This window comes from Gavia stellata, chromosome 25 (assembly GCF_030936135.1).
Source record: "Gavia stellata isolate bGavSte3 chromosome 25, bGavSte3.hap2, whole genome shotgun sequence".
Lineage (NCBI taxonomy): Eukaryota > Metazoa > Chordata > Aves > Gaviiformes > Gaviidae > Gavia > Gavia stellata.
This window is the reverse complement of record NC_082618.1, coordinates 2,341,031-2,359,769: the sequence shown is the minus strand read 5'-3', so window position 1 is coordinate 2,359,769 and position 18,739 is coordinate 2,341,031. Positions and strand designations below refer to the sequence as shown.

Sequence of the window (18,739 nt, the reverse complement as noted above, 5' to 3'; positions counted from 1 at the left end):
TCCTTCACGAATGCATTGTACATAGTATTTCAGACATGCCGGTCAATGTTTTCCTGAACTAATCAAGGTGTCGTATTAATTACTACATAAATTCCAGCAGTATTTAATTTATACAATTATAGCAAATAAAATGAACCATGGTCTTACCAGCTCTCTAATCTGAGATGGTGGGATCTTGATTTCCCCTTGTACCAATTCTCATTGATTCATAGACTTTAAAGAGCCCATTACGGCAGTCTTGTCTTGTCTCCTGTGTATTGCAGTCCAGAGAACATGACCCAGTGCTTTCTACCTGTTGGTTAAAAGCGTCATGTCTCACAGATGATCTTGGAAACCACAGCTGTAATTGTATTGATGCTAGATTTGCATTTCACGTCATGAGAAGAGGATCAGGCCCCAGCTGGTTTGATAATTGATCAGGTTTTTTTGTTATTTATTTGCATGCCCCTTTATTGATTTAACAGTCTCTATTCTTACCTTTCTACCTGTTTATTCCAACATTCATCAGTATACCTTTTACTTGCACAGAAAAGTTTGGGAGTAAAAAATGTTTTCCAGTCAATCCAATGCACTGTTTATTTTCCTCCAAGATTTGTATTTGAATTGCTCATACCCTGTTTCACTTGTAACTTATGCTGTATTCTCCAAGCATGTCTTTTCTGCCTTTATAATACCTGTAGGAGAAATAGAGCATTATGTATGTCCAAAAACAGGTGGGTAAAATACAGTGAGACTTTTTCTATAGCATTGCTCTATATAGTGAATAATGTAATCAAAGCCTGCTTCTATCTTTTCATCAAACTCCGGGGAAAACTATGTAGTATTCGATTACATGATGGAAAAACTTTGTTGCTCTCTTGTCAGATTCCCAAAGAGTAATTTTCTTCCATTAGTACATGACGAAATTTAGTCTTTTTTCATAGAGGTCTCTGATCCTCTAAGAAAGTTATGGGATTAAAGTGTGTACATGTGACCTCACACATAAAGTGTAAAATGCAAGCACAAAAATTGCTTAATAGTTGGAGAAATGCTGTGTCAGGCTGGATTTACACTGGACTTCTGCACAAACTGAATGTTCGCACTTCTGCCAGTGGTAACGTCTGAAAAGAGTATTATCAATTGAAAAAGTTTTGTGGTAGTTTTTCTAATTATACCAAAGCCCAAATCAGTGTAAGGTAAGTTGTGAAACAGGAAAAAAACTGGTTTCCTCTTTTCAGCACTTCCCCTGTTTTGTGTCATGTGTATTTTGAAGAGGGAGGGGATGAAGGGAAAAATAATATCAAATGGCTCAACGTTTATTTTGCATTAAGACTGAAACTTGAATGTCTTTCCATAGTTCAGAGCAAATTGCTTTTTCTTTGTCTGGGCACTTAAAATTCAAATCATATGAACATATACAGATGTGTTCTGGAATGGGACAAATATAAAATGGACTGGAAGGCTTTAACATGTATAAATAAGCCTTGTTCTCCTTATAGCAGGAGCTGAATATGCATGGTTTAAGAACAATGTTCAGCTTCGTCTTTAGTAAGCAGAGGTAGCAGAAGAAAAGCCATCTGCTGTTCCCTTGCACCATACTGTCTGTGGGTTGGTCCAGTAAAGTGAAATCTGGAAGGTGTCAACATCCCCTATGCTCCAGCAAAAAGCTTGAAAGTTTCCAGTTCTCCCGAGTTAGGGATTTAGTAACAAGAAGAAGCTTGACATCTTCTAGTGCCAATGTATTGGCACTTTAAATCATACAAATTTGGCTCTGGGTAGGTGGGGGAGACATCCCTTATTAGGTTCCATGAATATGATACATTTGACTGCACTGTTTCTTATGTATAGTCATAGTAATAAGATTTCTTTAACATTCTTTTTCTTTCTTCACTAATAGCTAAGCAGATAAAAAACGTCCTTCAGTTTCTATCTTAAAGTCATTTTTACACTTACGCAGTCTTGGATGAAGTGCGGAGGGTTTCTTCCTCCCTTTTCACTTTGGAAAATTGTTTTTAGGATTATCTTGCTTATTGTTTTAAAAAAGTCCGTACCCTTATTAACTTACATGGGGCAAATAAAACCCAGATGTGTTTTGCGGTACCAGACAATGAGAAAAATGCTTCAGAATGATCCAATTAGCATGTGTTTCTGATAAATGTAATTATTGTATTATCAAAGTGCAAAAGAATATGCACTTGAATTGACTTCTTTTTTCCAAAGCTTTTAACTAGAAAAGACTGTTAGTTTTTGTGTTTAGTGTTAACCCAGAACATCAAAACAAGGATCATGGGTCTCAAATAAAGCAACAGTAATTTTTAGTTTAGATAACAATAAAGCTTTTGCCTGTGGAAATTATTGATCAATATATGTTGTACTTTGGACTGCAAAATACCACGTACTGCAGCGCACCAAAGGAAACATAGGCAACGAGGTAAGTTAAAATGTCCTAACAGTAGATTCGCTGTCCAAGCACATCTACTACAGAAAGCAGAACACAGGTGGAAGCAGGTTGTATTCAGAAATGAATGAACACTGAGGTATGGATTAAGTAGCTTATATTTGCTTTTTAAATCGAAGTATTAATGGAATCTTTGTGTGTTTAGGCCACGTTACCTCACATGTACTTTACAGAGATAATACTTGTCAGACTCGAAACCTCCTTTAAGAAGCACGCTTATGCCAGGCACTTGGGTTTGATGGGTGGAGGGTCATGTGTCTGCAACATTTGTGGATGCTGTGCATGCTACAGCAAAGCAAAAATTGCTTTTGGATCCTTTTATTCTATAGAGAGACTCCTGAGGCCACAGAGTATTTAAGGAAATGTTTATAAACCTGACGCTTCCCAGTAATACAAAATAATTTTTCCTAATATCTGTATTAGTTCCATCCTAGTAATTCATTATGTGCTTCCAGTAGTAGTGGTGAAGGCTGAAATCTTTAGTTTTCTGCTAGAACTAGGTCAATTTCTGAATGGCAAGGTTGGAGACTGGATTCTTATGTTCTTGTTGCCTCTATGTTGGTGCTTCTTGAAAAGGAGTAGGTAAAGGACAAGTTCACATGCTCTGGGAAGGGCATTCGTACTGCCTGCTTTGACAACCCACCTTCGCTATGAAGTCAGTGGAGAGGGTTGGGAATCTCCGTTAAGTGATTCAGCCTAACTCATACCTAACTGGTATGATCAGAGCTGCCGTTGATTAAACAGACTTTGCCTTCAGCAAAGCACGACACGTGCGAGTAACCACTGAATGACTGTTAATGATGCAAAGTTGTTGAGGAGTTCTAAGTACCTCTACAAGTTTTTTTCATTTGGGAACAACTTCTCTTCTACTTCTTTCACACGTGCTAGTATGTTCAGTAGATTTTGTTGAAAAGCCCTTTTCATTGTTGCTGGCATCTGTTTCACCTGTCTTGGTGCTCCTTGTCAGAGTGGACACTTTCCTATCCTTTTTACATATTATCAAATCAGTAGTCAGGAAAGAAGAGACAGAGGTAAAAATCATTCTAATTCTCCTATAAGGCTTTTGTACTGGCCTGACTTTATTGTTTTCTATGGGGTCGGTCCAGTTTATGATTGGTGCATGTGAAAAAAGATTTGGACGTGCTATTAATACTGGTGCGCCCTAAGAAATCGTAACTGTCTGGAAAAACTCCCAGCTGTCTTTTTGCATTTTTTTTGCATTGCAAATTGTCATTGTCTCTCATCAAAGATAGATTATAAGGTAGATTATATCTCATCAAGAAGTCAGATCAGATAATTGGAAAGTAGTTAGAATTTTAGGAAAAAAACCTACCTTTTTAGGTTTAGAAGAAAAGTTATTTGAATTTGAATTATGTGAATTTTTAACATTGTCCAGCTGTCTGTGATTCCAGGAGGTTGAGAGAGATGTTTTAGAATATGATTGGAGTTTGAATAATAGTAAAAGCTTTTATCTGCCTACAGAGAATGATTTTTGCTAGTTTTCTTTGTGTATCTTGCACTTAGCCAAATTCACGTTGAAGGATACAGGTGGTTCATTGGTTTGCAACATGGAACAGAAATCAAACCCTAAATAACTGAGTATTTTATTCTAAAAAACAAAAACCCGATTCCCAAGATGGTCAGGTTCTTTGGCAATTGTACAATATCTCTGTTCGTGGCAACTTGTTTTCATTTCTCGCACTGGTCTGTTTTTCAAGTCTTTGTGGCAGTTTGAGGGTTGTCTGTTCCTTTTGGTTTTTTAATGCTTATTTTTGGTTAGCAGGCTTTTTCCCCAAAAAGCACAGAATTTGTGGGTTTTGAAGAGCTGGAGAGAATTTGGTAATAAACTAGTGACGGAAACAGTACTGGGGAGTTGGAAGGGAGAAAGAAACTCCTGTGACACTTCTTTTCCAAACAATGCTCTTGCTCCACCTTAAAAAAAGGAAGAAAAATGAAAAATGTGATTTGCACATGGGCTGGTGACTCAGACAAACATAAATCGTGAGCATATTCCCAAAGGCTCTAGCTAATCAGTTGTGCTATCCAATTTGGCCCTGAGTGGGTTCAGTTCAGCAGATGTTTGCGTAGTTACAGCATGCCACTGGGACACTGTGTTGTGCAATGTTGCATTACATTACTCAGAGCTCTAAAAACTCATCCCAAGGCGAATAAGCGAAGCACCGGTGGTATTAGTATAGAGATGATGGAAAACCAGTATTTGGCCTAGATAAGGCCAGCTATTTCACTATGCAATAGGACTGATTTTCACGCGAGACATTACCGTACAGAATTGTGGAATTAGTTATAAGAGTTCATTCTGTGGGCTCATATTCTCAGACAGAGCCCTTAAAACCAGTAGATTTTCCTTCATTGCCTGGTCTGTATGCAATGTCAGCACTCCTAAGTAGCCTATGTTTTGTTCCCTGAGGTGGTCAAATTTGTGATGTTGTTGACTCTCTTCAGGTGGGACTGTGTTAAGAGACTCCACTCTAGGTGAGTACAGTAAGACCCACTAGTTTCCACAGGAGAGAAACAAGCAGACTAGATCAAAAGTATCGTTTGAAATAAGTTTAAGAAATTTAACCAGCTGATGTTACAGAAGGGATCTAATACTTTACTGCGCATCATGTACACAGCGATGTTGGTAAATAAAGAATTGTTGTTCTTGCAAGTAGGTTAAGTTGCTCAGTTAGTTTTAGTGCTTGACTTTAGAACCCAAACATTTAAATGTATTTCGCTTATGTGAAGATGTGTATCCATCTGAAATACTATAGGGTCTACAAAAGCGCTACAGCAGTGGCTGTTTGGATGGTAGCACACTTCATAAAGTGTCATGTCCCCTGTGAGTACAGTTGAAAAGACAATCCTTGTTATCCTGTGTTTGGCACTATAAATCATTGTTAACAAATCCTAATTTGCTGAGCAGGGTAATGAATGATCTCCAGTTTTCTCAGTGTAATTAGTTTTACCAACTATTATTGTGGAGGGTATACCAAAATCCATTTTAGCTCCACTTTAAAATCTCCGTGTGCCCGTTCTTTGCAGAAGTGACGCTGACAACAGAGGTTATGAATCTTCTGATAGTAAATTCAGATTTAAGAAAAGTGGACAAGATCCCCAGTAGAAATCTCTCTCCAGGTGGTCATTACATGTTAGTATTTGCAGACCTCAGTGGAGCAGATTTGGTGTGGAGCAGTGAGACCTGGAAACCCTGCTGTTTCTTTATCTGAAATCTGTTAGGTGTTGTCTTTTGTTTTCTGGAAGCCATTGAAAATACAGTGCATTGTTAACAGCTGCTGTAAGGGAGGCATCATCATTGCCAACTAAATACATTATGTGTAATAAAATCTACCCCAGGTCTATTAATTTTAGCATTTATAAACTGTAGTGCTGTTCCTAGGGACAACTGAAACTCTTTAAAGAGTTTGCTGACAACATGACCATCAAAGCAAGAAGGTATAGCAAAAGCAGGCATGTATATATTTCCAGCATCCTACTAATCGTGATGAGAATAGCTGGAGCAAAACAACTGGTTTTGGAGAACAAAACTGTGTATTTTTCTAGAGGTTAAGAAAAACACATACTATTAACTCAGTATTTCAGGAATATTTAGGCAAGCAGAATTTAAAATACTATTCCTTACAGTTCTTCTTTGATTTGAGTGAAACTATATTGTCCAAATTTTAAAGAAGGAAAGCAAGGCACAGCAGCAGTTTCTTACCCAAGCAAGCAGAACTGAGATCAGATTTCAGAATCCCAGGTCTTTCAGGTTTGCCCCCTCATTGCTGAAACACAGATTTTCATCCTCTGTCTGAACAGTGCAATGACTAATTTCTTTAGGACAGACCCCAGATGCATTTGGTGATTCGGGAGCCAATGTCCCCAAGGAGTTATCACTTACGACTGAGCAGTGCTGAACTAGAGCGTGCTGCTTGGCTGTCTTGGGAGGCCTTCACACTCCCTCTTGCCCAAGCCCACTCCTGCTTTAGTTATTATAATTGAGCAATTCTGTGCTATCTGTGTAATATCTTTGGCTCAGTTTTGCCCTTTCGTGTGGTTCCTGTGGGGTTTTTTCTGTCCTGAAGTTCCATTTAGTGCTCTTGTGTTTCTTCACCAAATGCTTTGAGCTTGTTGGTCCCTTTTCCTTCTGCTTCTATGTACAGTTCTCCACTTACCTCGTTGGAGCCATCTTTTTCCCAAGGATAACAAATGCGATGAATGGAGATGGCTTAAGGAAAAAAAGGAAGGGAGGAAGAAAGAAAGGGAGAAAGGAAGGAAAAAAGAAATTTTATCTATTCAAAGGGGTGATATGAAAATCTCCATTATTTGCCAGAAGCATCTCTATCTTTTGCCATCGGCAGAAGAGAGGAGTGTTGCAAGTGGTTGGTAGATAGCTTCATTTACGGTTTAAAAACCTTGAGGCATACTCAGTACATATTTTTGATAGTATTTCAGGTGAACTTCCTTATTATTTTTTTTCCAACAAAGATCAATTTAGAAAAATCAAGACATGATCATTTATAAGCAAATTTTTAATTTTATAATTTCCTGATTTCCTCTTCTGGAGATTATAAGATTTATATAAGTAGCAGAAAGACTTAAGATTTGCTGTCAGTCTAAATTTGGTCTCTAATGCCCCATGTTACACGTAGCTCATGTTTTGCTCATCAGCTCTTGCAAAGCAAAACAATTATTTTTTTTGTTCCCCCTCTTCTTCTTTTTCTCTTTCCTGCAACATGTGACACAAATTGCAAATGTGAACCTGAATAATAAAGAATTGCTTTGCTGATTGCTAAACATGCATTATGGTGCTTTTAAACTCATTTCAGGTCATCGTACTGCCAATTAGTTTGATTGCAAGCAGTTAAGCTGTCATATACAAAGCCTTCGTCTTGCAAGGGTCTCAGTTTCGTATCATTAAAAAAGAATGCTCAATAGCATTCAGTGTATTTATTGTACGTTTAATATTTTGGAGGAAAGATAGTGTTGAGTCCCTAGAGGAGATTCTGTATCATTTCATGAAAAGGGATATGCAATCCCTGGGTAGAGTGCTTCATTGATAGTCCTGGTTCTGTATCATGTTTAAAGATGGTTGACCATGTTCTGCATGAAACAAGAGCCAGTTTGCTCTTGTTACTGAAGTTTTGAACTTGGAATTTTTTTGTAACCCAGGTGGAAAGAGGAACACTGGACTGTTTCTGATGCAAATTATCTGCTGATGTCATTGTTTGTGGTGAGATTTTACTCAGAAAAATAGAAAATGAACATTTTCTCCTATGTGCATTTAAAATAAATGGAAAACCTTGCAAGATTTCTGCATTATGTTACTTGAGAATTTGTAAAATAGCACACTCTTGTGCAAAAAGAAGGGATTGTGGCAAAAAGCATTATGGTAGAAAGGTCTTAAAAGAATAAAATCTGGTGATTAACCCCCTGAGAAAAGGGGTTTTGGTGGTAAGGGTTTGGGTCAGCGCTGTGCTGGAGAGGCCAAAATGTTGAGGGCAGTGCTGAGATGGCGTGAAAGTTCAACGTGCTGTCAAGCACGGGAGCTGTGTGCCATTCAGGTCTGCCTTGCAGAGATGAAGTGCAGAGCTGCTGTGCAAACTTGGTGACCTTGGAAATCAGCAGTACTGTCATTTGACTAGCTGATAGAATTACTATGGAGAAAGATAGTGCAAAAACCTCTAAGGAAAAAGGAGTATGCAATATGGATGGATTAATGATGGGGAGAAGCCATGTGGTGGTATTATTTTGTGGTGAGCTTCCATAGACTTTTCATTTTGCCATTTTCTGAAGAAACACTCTCTCTCCCTCACTTTCTCGTATTTTGGAAGAATGCATTTACTAATATAGGCTACATCATATTTAATCTTTTAAACAGTAGATCTTTTTCCTCCTGCTAAACTTACAAATAAGAAAATACTGGTATAGTTAAGTAGGGAAAACACTGCAGGCACTCAGTTCCAAAACTTGCCCAATGTATGACTTGTTCCTATGTGAATGATTAGTATTGTGGCGAATATTAGTATATTCCACTTTTGAGTCACTTGGAGGGATAGTGGGATTGTACCTGAAGCACAGAACACATCTCCTGATTGCAAGAATTAAGGCTGAATTTCACAGAAAAGAGTCCAATCCTCTTTCTCAGCCTTTTATGTCAGAACTCAAAATTGCTGTCTGATAAAATGTAGGACACCAGATTGAATTACTTCATTGAACCACTGCTGTCCCCTGTTAATGGTAATTGCACGGATATAGCGGTCTTTCTTGGCAACATCTCAGATATTTACCTCCCACTGTTTTTCAATTCAAACCTTTGATGAAAATATTCCCAGTACTTCTTTAAAGCAGACACCCAACTGTCTTTCTTGACAAAGGCAAGGTCTTTAAATCAGATCCTGACAATTTGTGACACAGCAGTCTATCTAAATCACCTTTTACCTATGTCACTGTGTCATTTCCTGGATAAAAAAGTGTCCATCAGAGGAAGGTTGCTGAAGGCTTGGTGCTCAGAGAGTCTCTGTGTGTGTCAGCATGGAGCAGGAAGATTTGTGTGTTTGTTTCAGTGGAAGTAATTAGATGAAGGCTTGTAAAGTTGCAATGCATGCTGTAATGGTTCGTTATAAATATTTGGGGGTCCTTTGTCCATAAGAAAAACATTGTTAGGTTATTGCTGTTCTCAGACAGTTAGGAAGTGAAGGTTTTTTGATGGCTTTTCCTTTAGCAATGGTAAATCTGTTTTTAAAAAAAAAAGAAAAAAACAGGGCAAATGTTTTCTTCTTCGTTACACCTGAGGGTTAATGTGCATTCAGCTGGAGTAGCTTATCCACCTCCTGAAATCTCATCTCACTTGATGTTCTGAACTCTCCCTCCCACAGAGAGACCTGGATGCCACATCCACCATTCGCTTTAGCAAATGCTATTGTTTCAAGCCATCTTGCATCATGATGAGTAGTCCTTTGACTCATGCAATCAGATTGGTGCAGTTTTTGTTACTGAGGAGTTTGCTGTCTAGCTTTGCTGCAAGATGGCGACCGTTCACTTGTGCTTGAGGGTTTTCCAACAGATCTCTTTGCATTACTGAGTATGCTTTTGGTTCAAACTCAAGGTTGGCATATAATATCAGTGGAGTTGGCCGTGTTGCGTAGCACCACTGTAAAAGAATTTCTAGGAAAAATCTGTGAAAATCACTTGCTTGTGAATGAAGAGAAAGTAATTTATGTATTTATTATGAATGTTTTAGCTATTCATTTTATTCAGTGACCTATATAGTGCTCAGTGCTTTTCAGCATTGAGACAGTGCCTACCTATACATTTGTGTAGTACATTGAGTAAATAGATTTCTAGCTATTACTGGAATAGAACTTCTTTGTAGCATTGACTAATTGCTCCACCTTAGCAGATGAAAAGAGGTTGCTGTTAAATGGCAGAATAGACAGCAGCTGTAATAAAAGATCATGAGATAACTTCATTAGCAAAGTGTTAATCTTTGCCAAGGAGGATGTGTCTGTCAGGGATGGTGATGAAAGATGAGCTTGGAGGGGAAAAAAAAATGACTGTTCTACCCTGTGCAAGTGCATGTGCCAGGCTGGTTCAGAGAGTGAAGTTCATGTTGGAGTGGCATCACTACAGCACATGATGACACTTGTGCCATTTGGAAATGAAAAAAACCTTTCAAACAAAAGGCTGGACTGTTGGGTATATCAGTGAATGCAAGAGGAATATGTTGCACTTTCAAGGAGTCATTTCTGATGCCAGATGGAAGGGCTTTCATGGTGCACAGTTGGGGGAAAAAAGGTAGAAAGAAAAGAGACGGATTTAATATTTTTAAAACAGTTAAAAAAATTCTCCTAGAAGAGATGCTCTTGCAATTTCGAGTTCCCTCTGCTGTGATGAGAAATGGAGAAGGGAAGAGAACTGCTGCCTCTTCTCCTACTCCCATGCTTACCTTTTGATTTCTCAGATGGCTTCTGAAGATGGAAATAACTAAGTTCAGACAAACAGTTTAATGGCATTGCCACACTTACAGTATCCAGATTCCACTTTCTTTTCTTTGATGAAATATGACATTAAAGGTAATGATTGCAGTATTTGTATTACTCTGCTTTTGCACAGTAGTAGCAGTAGCCCCAGAAATTTTCCAACTGCAACCCCCATTTCTGTAGACAAGTGCACACACACACACAGAGGTTGGAGACTTGGCAGCACAGATGCTGGGAAAAGGAATGTGTTTTGGGGATGTCTGAAAGGCTAGTCCATCTGCAGAGAGATCATTTCCACCTGGTGATAAGCCGTGCTCTTCTTCTCTCTTCCTGCCTCCCCCGCAATATTAACATCTGGCTTGCAGGATTGTTTCCACCTTGGAGTGGCAGCTGTGTCAGAGGCAATGTGCTCTCACAGCAGAGAACGGAAGCACAGGCAAACCTGACCCCCACGCTGGCAAATCCATGCAGACACCTTTTGAAAGCACTATGTCTTCTGCTGTGCGCTGAGAGTTGCCAGCTTGGAAAAGGCAGCCGTGAAGCCTGGGATGCTGTTAAACACCACTGAGGACTTGTTTGCTCCCTCCCCATTCCCCCTTCCCCACTGAACACGAACTGTGAGAAGTCCAAGAACCACTGTGGTGCCAACAAGAGCAAAATTACTTGCAGCTGGTGAATGCCACCTGCTCCTGCCGAACTTCAGCCAAAACAGTTTCCTCCCTGGAGTGCCCTGGAGTGGGGAATCCAAAAGCTGTTCAGAGTGGGGCGATGTTTAGTGTGGATGGGGAAGAGACATTGCGATCCTTGCTTGAGAGCAGAGTGTGTTATGCAGGAGGTCTCTAGTACTAATGGCTGTCTCTCCTTTCCCTTTCCAAGCTCCCTCAAATCACCCCTTCTGCATTCTTCCAGTATGTTGCTTATGAATATTAATTCAGCCCTCTCTCCCTTTATATGCCATGCTTTTTCCCAATCCAAGCTAATGCAAATTTAATGTTTAAAAAAAAATAAAAAAAAAAAAAAAGAAGTCCAGCAAATGATAACAGGAGCAGAGTGATTTCCTTGAAGGCTCTCTGATGTATTAGTGCAATGATACCTGATGACACTGTATTTTCTTCTGTGGTAGAAGCACTCCTTGACCCTGAGGAAGGAAGAAACACCACCCTTCCTTGTGATTCCCACACTGTTTCTTAATAGCCTTCCTCATTCATCTCTAGTGTTGTTTGTTTGCCCAGTGTTTCCCAGTAGTTTGTAGATTATTTTATGGTTTTGGTTTACTAAGTACCTATTGCTTGCTTACATTACATGTGGTACAGAAACAGTAAATAAAAGGACAATATCATTATGAATTCATACCAAGAAGCCACTTAGCAGCCCTCCGATCACCATATTGTTTCTTATAGGGTACTTCATCAGTTCAAAGGACTTTGTTCTAATTGCATCAGTAGAAGTTTTGTTGTATTTAACTAGAAAACCATCAGTGTCCAGATATCTACATTAATTTAAAGGAAGGATTTGAAGAATGCTGTTGAGTTGACCTGCTAACAGTTTCATCAGTTTGTGCCTGGCTTTATGCATAGGGAGTTCAGTGAGATGTCTTATACAACAGGCACTTGCTTAGGTGCCTTTCAGAGTCACAGCCCAAGTTCGTTAATTTTGTTGGTTGTATCATCATTACTCATTGTTTCTTGCTTTCATTTTTGCAGTTCAGTTCCCAGTGTTTCTTTCTTCTTTCCTCTGCTTTGCTATCATTGTCTGATTTTCATAAAGCTGCTGTGAATTTGCTCTTCGTTCATTTCTCGGCTTAGTCATGAAATCTGTTTTCTTGCCTATCTGCAATACAAATAAATGCCTGGAGTGGTAATAACTAAGTCCTCTTTATTATTTCTTGAAAATATCATCTAGGATATTTATCTGAAGGTAAATTTGCTGCAACTTGTTTAAAAAGATAAAGCTTCAGACAGCGTATGAGATAGCTATGAAACTCATGCTGTCATACACTCACTTATGTATATAATTTCAGATGTGAAATTAATCGTATTGTTCTTTTGCTATTGGTAGCCTTGTTTCCTAAAACTTCTCCAGGTCCTCTCTAGGGACCTTCGTGAATGGAGTCCTCCACCTGATGTTAATGATGAATATTTATTTGAACAATTGAAACACAAGGGTTTTTTGAGAAGTGGTAATCCCTAGAAATTCCACTGACACCCTGTTCCATTTCTTCCATCTTTCTCTCCCTCATTGCACATTGCCAGGAAATTTGTTGCTTCTGATATAGGATACCTCTTTGGAGGAACTAATCATTTCCTTTCTACGCATACCCCAGAGGAATGCGAAATGCTTGTTTCCTATAAAAGGATGGTTGTGCTGCCTAAAAGCGCGTAGAAAGGCAGCACGGTAAAAACAGGTCGCAACCATTATCTAGAGGTCATTGCATCAAAACTCCCTTTTGCAGCTTTCCCTTGAAAAACAGCTTCCCTGACCCAGGTGGTCTGTTTCTCTCCCGTGTTTCTGTGTTCATGCTTTCCACAATGCTTAGGGCCTGAATAGGGATGTGTTTTTCCTTTCTTTCTTTTTTCAATTTTTGTGTCAGCTGACTGTTTTCATATAGCTAGAGAGCAGTAAAGTATTTCATCTATTGACTGCTGCATTTAAAATAGATTAAATTAGTGTTTATTTAACTTTTTACTGCTGACTTACAAAATTACTTTTAGTCTGGTTTGGATATATAACTTTTTATATTAATTTATTGCCATGCTCTGCTTTGATTACTTTTTTGCAGTGGTATCAAATTGTATGCTACTTTAATATTTTCTCCAAGATGCTCTCTTGATTAATTCTATGTCAGGTATTTATACCACCAAGAGGGATACTACTTAGAAATTCATTTTCTTAATAAATACCGATTTTTAAAGCTCATACTTCTCTGAATTAAGGTGACTTGATTTAACTTCAGTTAATCACACCTTGTTTCAGGAAGCTTTTGCATATACCTTGGAAGAAAATGTTTTCCTGCATCATGAATCACGCATATGGCATAGCTGATACAGGATCAAAGGGGAGGTGATTTTGGGTTGATGTGCAAATCATAGTGTTTTAAATTTCTATATAGTACCAGAATGATTTCTATTTTGGTACAATGGCAGGATCTCAGTAAGAGGATGAGAGTTCCTTTCATTGGTTTCTATATATGCACATTAACAGTCCTTGTCTCAAAAAGCTCATAAATGAAGTTAACTTTGAAGTTTGAGATGAAGAAAAATAAACCACTGGAGCGGAAAAGATATCACACAAAAATATTTGTGTCAATAACTAAGTGATCTTAAAAATCAGAAGCCAGTTCACAGTTGATGTCTGTGGCCATTAGTCAACGTGTTTATGAATTGAAAACTGATGTTTTCATGTGCTCTTAAATTTGTGTCTGAGCCTAGCCCATTACAGTTGACCTTTCTTTACAGCAAAAAAGGATCCAAATAATTGTAATCCTTCTTGAGACACACCATTTTTCAACTGGTCCTATTTGTCAGGTGCTAATTTTTGAAAGAACTCATACTACTATAAAGTATGCTGCATGCATGTGAATCTTGCAGACATGTCCTTTAGCTGTGTCAGCCATAGTTGCTCTCGCCATCTGAAGTCTCCTGCCTGTACCATGAGTGCTCCTGCACCTACTTCACCAGTCAGAATTGAAAAGATTTAACCACAACTCTAGTATTTTGCTTTTTTAAGCTAATGTGCTTGATTTTTGTCTGTGGAGGATGAAGGTGTACTCACACGATCCCTTCTGCTGGCTGCACTGTACATGTGGTCACTTCCGACAGGGCGGCAATAACAGCCAGTAGCGGTTTGCAATGTCTTCATCTGCAACAGCTGTTTATAAAGTTAACATCTGTCCTGGCCTCAGTCTCAGGATTGTCAGTGTTTCCATAATGATGAATTGAGCATTAGTATGGTTTATATAAAAACATTCAATTTTAATGGCTTTTCTTTTGGTTTGTTTTTTTTTTTTCAAATGGCTTTGCTTTTTGTTTTTTATGTCCTTTTTGAAGGAAAAGAAAAGCACTTGTATGTAGGTTGTTTTTTTCCTCACAAAACACCTAGATATGTTCTCTGATGATGAAAAGGCCTTGTTGCTTAGTGATAAAAGCAGTGTTTCTCACATCAGTTTAAATTTCACTCTCCTCTCTTCACAATCTCATCTCAACAAAGCATAGGTTCAAGTTTAAACACATGCTTGCCATCCATTTTATTCAGGAGAGCGTGTAAGCACACATGCATAACTGAAGTCAATGGGATTTAAGTGTGTGCTTCACTTCAAAGCATGTGCTTCACTGCTTTCCTGAATACAGGGGGGTTTAATCTAAGTGGTTTGGAAATTACAGTGGCCTTGGACATATTGGTTCTTTTATCCATCTGGAAAAAGGGCTACTGTGAAATTTAGTAAGTACTGTTCACACTTTGAAACTTTTGTGTAAAACACAGTTGTTTCTTTCATACTCCTCTTCCTTGCAGTATGTTTAGTTTACACAGAAAAGCACGATATGAAGATGGTTGGAACTGTGCATTAGAGTGGGCTGGTGTTGAGACTGATCGGTGTAGGTAGGCGTTCTGTCTATGGCTATGCACAGCTCTTCTGTCTAAAGAGTAATGGCACCCAGGACTGCAATATTTAATCACTGTGACTGGCACTGGACTCTTTCCAGTGGCCACTTGTAAGTACTTAACTCACCCAGGATACCGACATCTTTCCACATACTGCGTTAGAACTAACAGCTCAAAGGCAGCTTGAAGAGCAGTCACTCATGTCTGTCTGTCTGGATGCCTGTGTTACTTGTGTGCCTGTTTACACATGTAATTTTCTTTCAGACGTTGAACTGCAGCTCCGCAGCTGGGCCCCAATGTTTTGAAAATCTTTGAGAACTAATTAGGTTCTCCTCAGAGTATGGCTCATCCAGCCAGTCTGAATAAACAAATGTCACCGTTTGTACTAGGAAATCTCTACAAATGACTGATCCCTGTCATGGGGTAACATTAATCTTTTTAGTATAGATTTCCAATAGTTAACCATCTGGCTCCATACAGTTTTCCAGAAAATATTCACTATCGGGGCCAGTGGGAAGAAGAAGGTGGGATTAATAACCTGAATACATCATACGAAGCATTAATCTTTAGGATTGGCCATTTGTTTTTATCAAAACAACTCCCTTAAGATAATATTTCACAGCATGTGGTACTTGCATGGACTTCTTTCAAAATGAGAAAATGTTTCGGTATCTGCCATGATCTGCAGTTTGCAAATTTAGCGTGGATGATAAAAGGCTGGAAGAGTTCTACATTCTCTTCTGATTTCTGTTGCATTTACAGTCCTGATCTGTTTAGTGGAAATGTCTGATCTTTGCAATATTTGTTGTTAAAGCTTTTCATTCAAAATAACACTTTTAGATGAGAATCTAAAATTACTCAAGTAAACGTTTAATAATTAATATACAGGCTGGTTCAGACAGCACTGTATTCAGCCGATGGATAAATTTCGCCAACTGAGCTGTAAAGATAAGTCCAGCGTCTTGGTCTAGGTTAAATGATCTCAATCCGGCTAAGCGTTGAGGCACCTGCTTGACTTTAATCTCCAGTTGTTCCACAGATTTCATTGGTCCTAAGTGCTTTGTTGAAATCCAGCCATATGACTTAGGTCCTGCCTGAGGTCCCTGACTTGCAAGCTGTGGCAAATTAAAGGCGAAAAACAGCTGAAGAGGTTATGGCCCTCAAGCTGTCTGTCCTGCCCTTGTGATGGAGATTACCTCCTCTGCAAGGCAGATGAATGAATGGCTTCTAAAGCATATTAAGTTAAACTCAAATTGGAGACATAATACTCCAAGCTGAAAACTTGAGCACTCCAGAAGCTGCTTCATGAGCCGTTCAGTTGTCTCTGCTGTGGCGGGATGACAACTGCCATCAGGGGAATGGAGTGGATGGTGTAGGGGATGGTAACTACTTCTGCTGTCTGATTTTAATCTATCACTGCATGCAAATCAGAGCTCTTAGTCCCTTTCTTGACAGCCTGGCTTGTGAAGCTTACTGCTGTTCGCAAAGCTGGCTGGCTCATACGCTGCTACCTGACCTCCCTTTAGTGCTGCCCCTGCTCGCCTGGCTTTATCACTTGCCCAGTACAAGAGAATCAATTTAGACTGTAATCTCCCTGAGAGAAGGGACTACATCTTCCATCTATTTGGGTGCAGCGTATTGTGAACACTATCAGAACAGAACTAATAATTTTCCTAATCTGCATGTGACACTAGTACACTTGAGTAATGTACAGCAGTCTCTACATAAACCATGTTTATACCTTCTCACCCAATCATGTCTGTTGCAGTATTTCCTAATAAATGGTGGGTTTCTTACTGATTCTTCCTGATAGAGAGTAATTTGTAATAATCTTGTCATGCCAAACTCATAATAATACTAAATGAAGACATTTGTTGAAGGAAGTGATTGTAAATTACATGCAAATTCAAGCCTTGCTGGCATTAATCAATACTGAAACACAACTTTTGCATTCCTGATATAATACTGCTGAATCTAATCCCGTGGATTTTACATTTCTGTGTGAATTAAGCATTTATTTTGATTTAAGACTTTTTTCCTACAGCAAAAGGAAAAGGCTTTTTTTTTTGGCGTATTTATACAATCTTGGAAGACCTGTACTTTGATACATAAGCCTGGTAACTTTTGTGCATAGTTAGTTAATCAAAGTAAACCATCAAACCCATTTCAAGGTTGGTTGTTTTGGGTTTTTTTGTCAGGCATTTCAATACCAATGTATTTTGGTTCAGCAACATCAGTACTGCATACTTAGCGATGTAGTTGTAATGATATTTTCATATGTGTTTTCATTAAAAATAGAGATGCGTCCATATCTTTGGACCAGTTTTCCATTTAAACTTTTCACTAGTATCATCCACCCATTTTTGTTGAATGTGGAAACTGCAGTTGATTGTTTTTGATAACCACTAACACATTCTGCCAGTGATTTCTTTCCACTCGTTATAGTTATACAAGAAGATTAATCATACTTGATTTTATTTTAAAATATTAGGCATCAATAATACAAAAGCTGACACATTTGAGAATTTACCCTACTGGATTATTTATGTCTCAGACAAATTTTTTATGTAAGCAATTGCTTCAGAATGAATGCAGAGAATGTCAACTGTTTATTCACAGCCACGTGCATACAGGCTGGTGCCTGTGTTTTCTAGGAATAGCACTACTATGGCACGTTTTCATTCTGTTAAACGCTTCTGTTTGAAATATTTAAGAGGCTACTGTACTTCAGTCCTGCCGATCTCTTTATTTTAGGCCTGATTTAAAGCATATTGAAGTCAATGCACATTCTTTGTTTGGTCTCAGTACATATAATTCTCAGCGACTTGAAGTTAATAGAGCAGATCATCTTCTGTGATACACGTAGTTGATATTTATGTGTCTGCACGAATGTGTGTTCGTGCACATGCTTACATAAAATTTTGCATACTGTCCTAGATTGTTGTACTGTGGAGTTCCTCTTTGAATCCAATTTTTGTGGGAGCCACTAGCTCAGTGTAAAATGGACAACAGTGGAAATAGCTGATGTGTCTTTCTCAATTCAATTATTTTCAGCAACTAGAGTTCAATGGTCAATCCATTTAGCACTGCAGGGCAATCCTGCTGTTGGCAACTTGCGGCATCCTTCTCGCTGGGTATATTAACTTTGCTTAAAGAGAGAGTAAAGGGTCTGATGTAAAAGTCACTGACTTCAGTAGGCTTTGGGTCAGAACCTAAATACAGTTTTTATCTGCTAGATTGTTCAGCTATTGCATTTTACTGTAATAGCTATAGCTACATTTTACTGTTTCTTGCTATATCACTTTTGCATTAATTGTCTGAGGGAAGCAATATTTTCCAGAAAAAAATTATTAAAGAAATAGGGACTGATTTTCTGTTTCTTTAACACCGACATCAGGGTGGCGTAACTCCTTTGAAATCAATGCAGTTACACCAGAATAAAACTGGTGTTAATGGAGTGCAGAAATTGATGTTAATGGAGTGGAGAAATGTGAGAAGTTCTTTATATCAGACTCAATTGACTCTAATTTTGATCACCTCCCTTGAACTGGAATTAGTAAACACTGAAATAGATAGAACTGCACTGGAGTAAAAGTAGTATAATGGCATGGAGAATACATCCCTTAACGCTCAAAGTGACTGCTACAGAACCATTCTAACTTGAATTTCCTTAGTGGAAATTATTCTTTAATCAATCCATTTAACTTGAATGGTTTCAGAT

The 18,739-nt window shown here is 38.5% G+C and overlaps 1 protein-coding gene across 2 annotated transcripts in view; it reads left to right on the top strand.

Annotated features, from left to right (window-relative positions):
• The window catches only part of AUTS2 (activator of transcription and developmental regulator AUTS2), a 796,238-nt gene that overhangs the window by 371,224 nt on the left and 406,275 nt on the right, over positions 1-18,739 (top strand). The window lies entirely within an intron of this gene.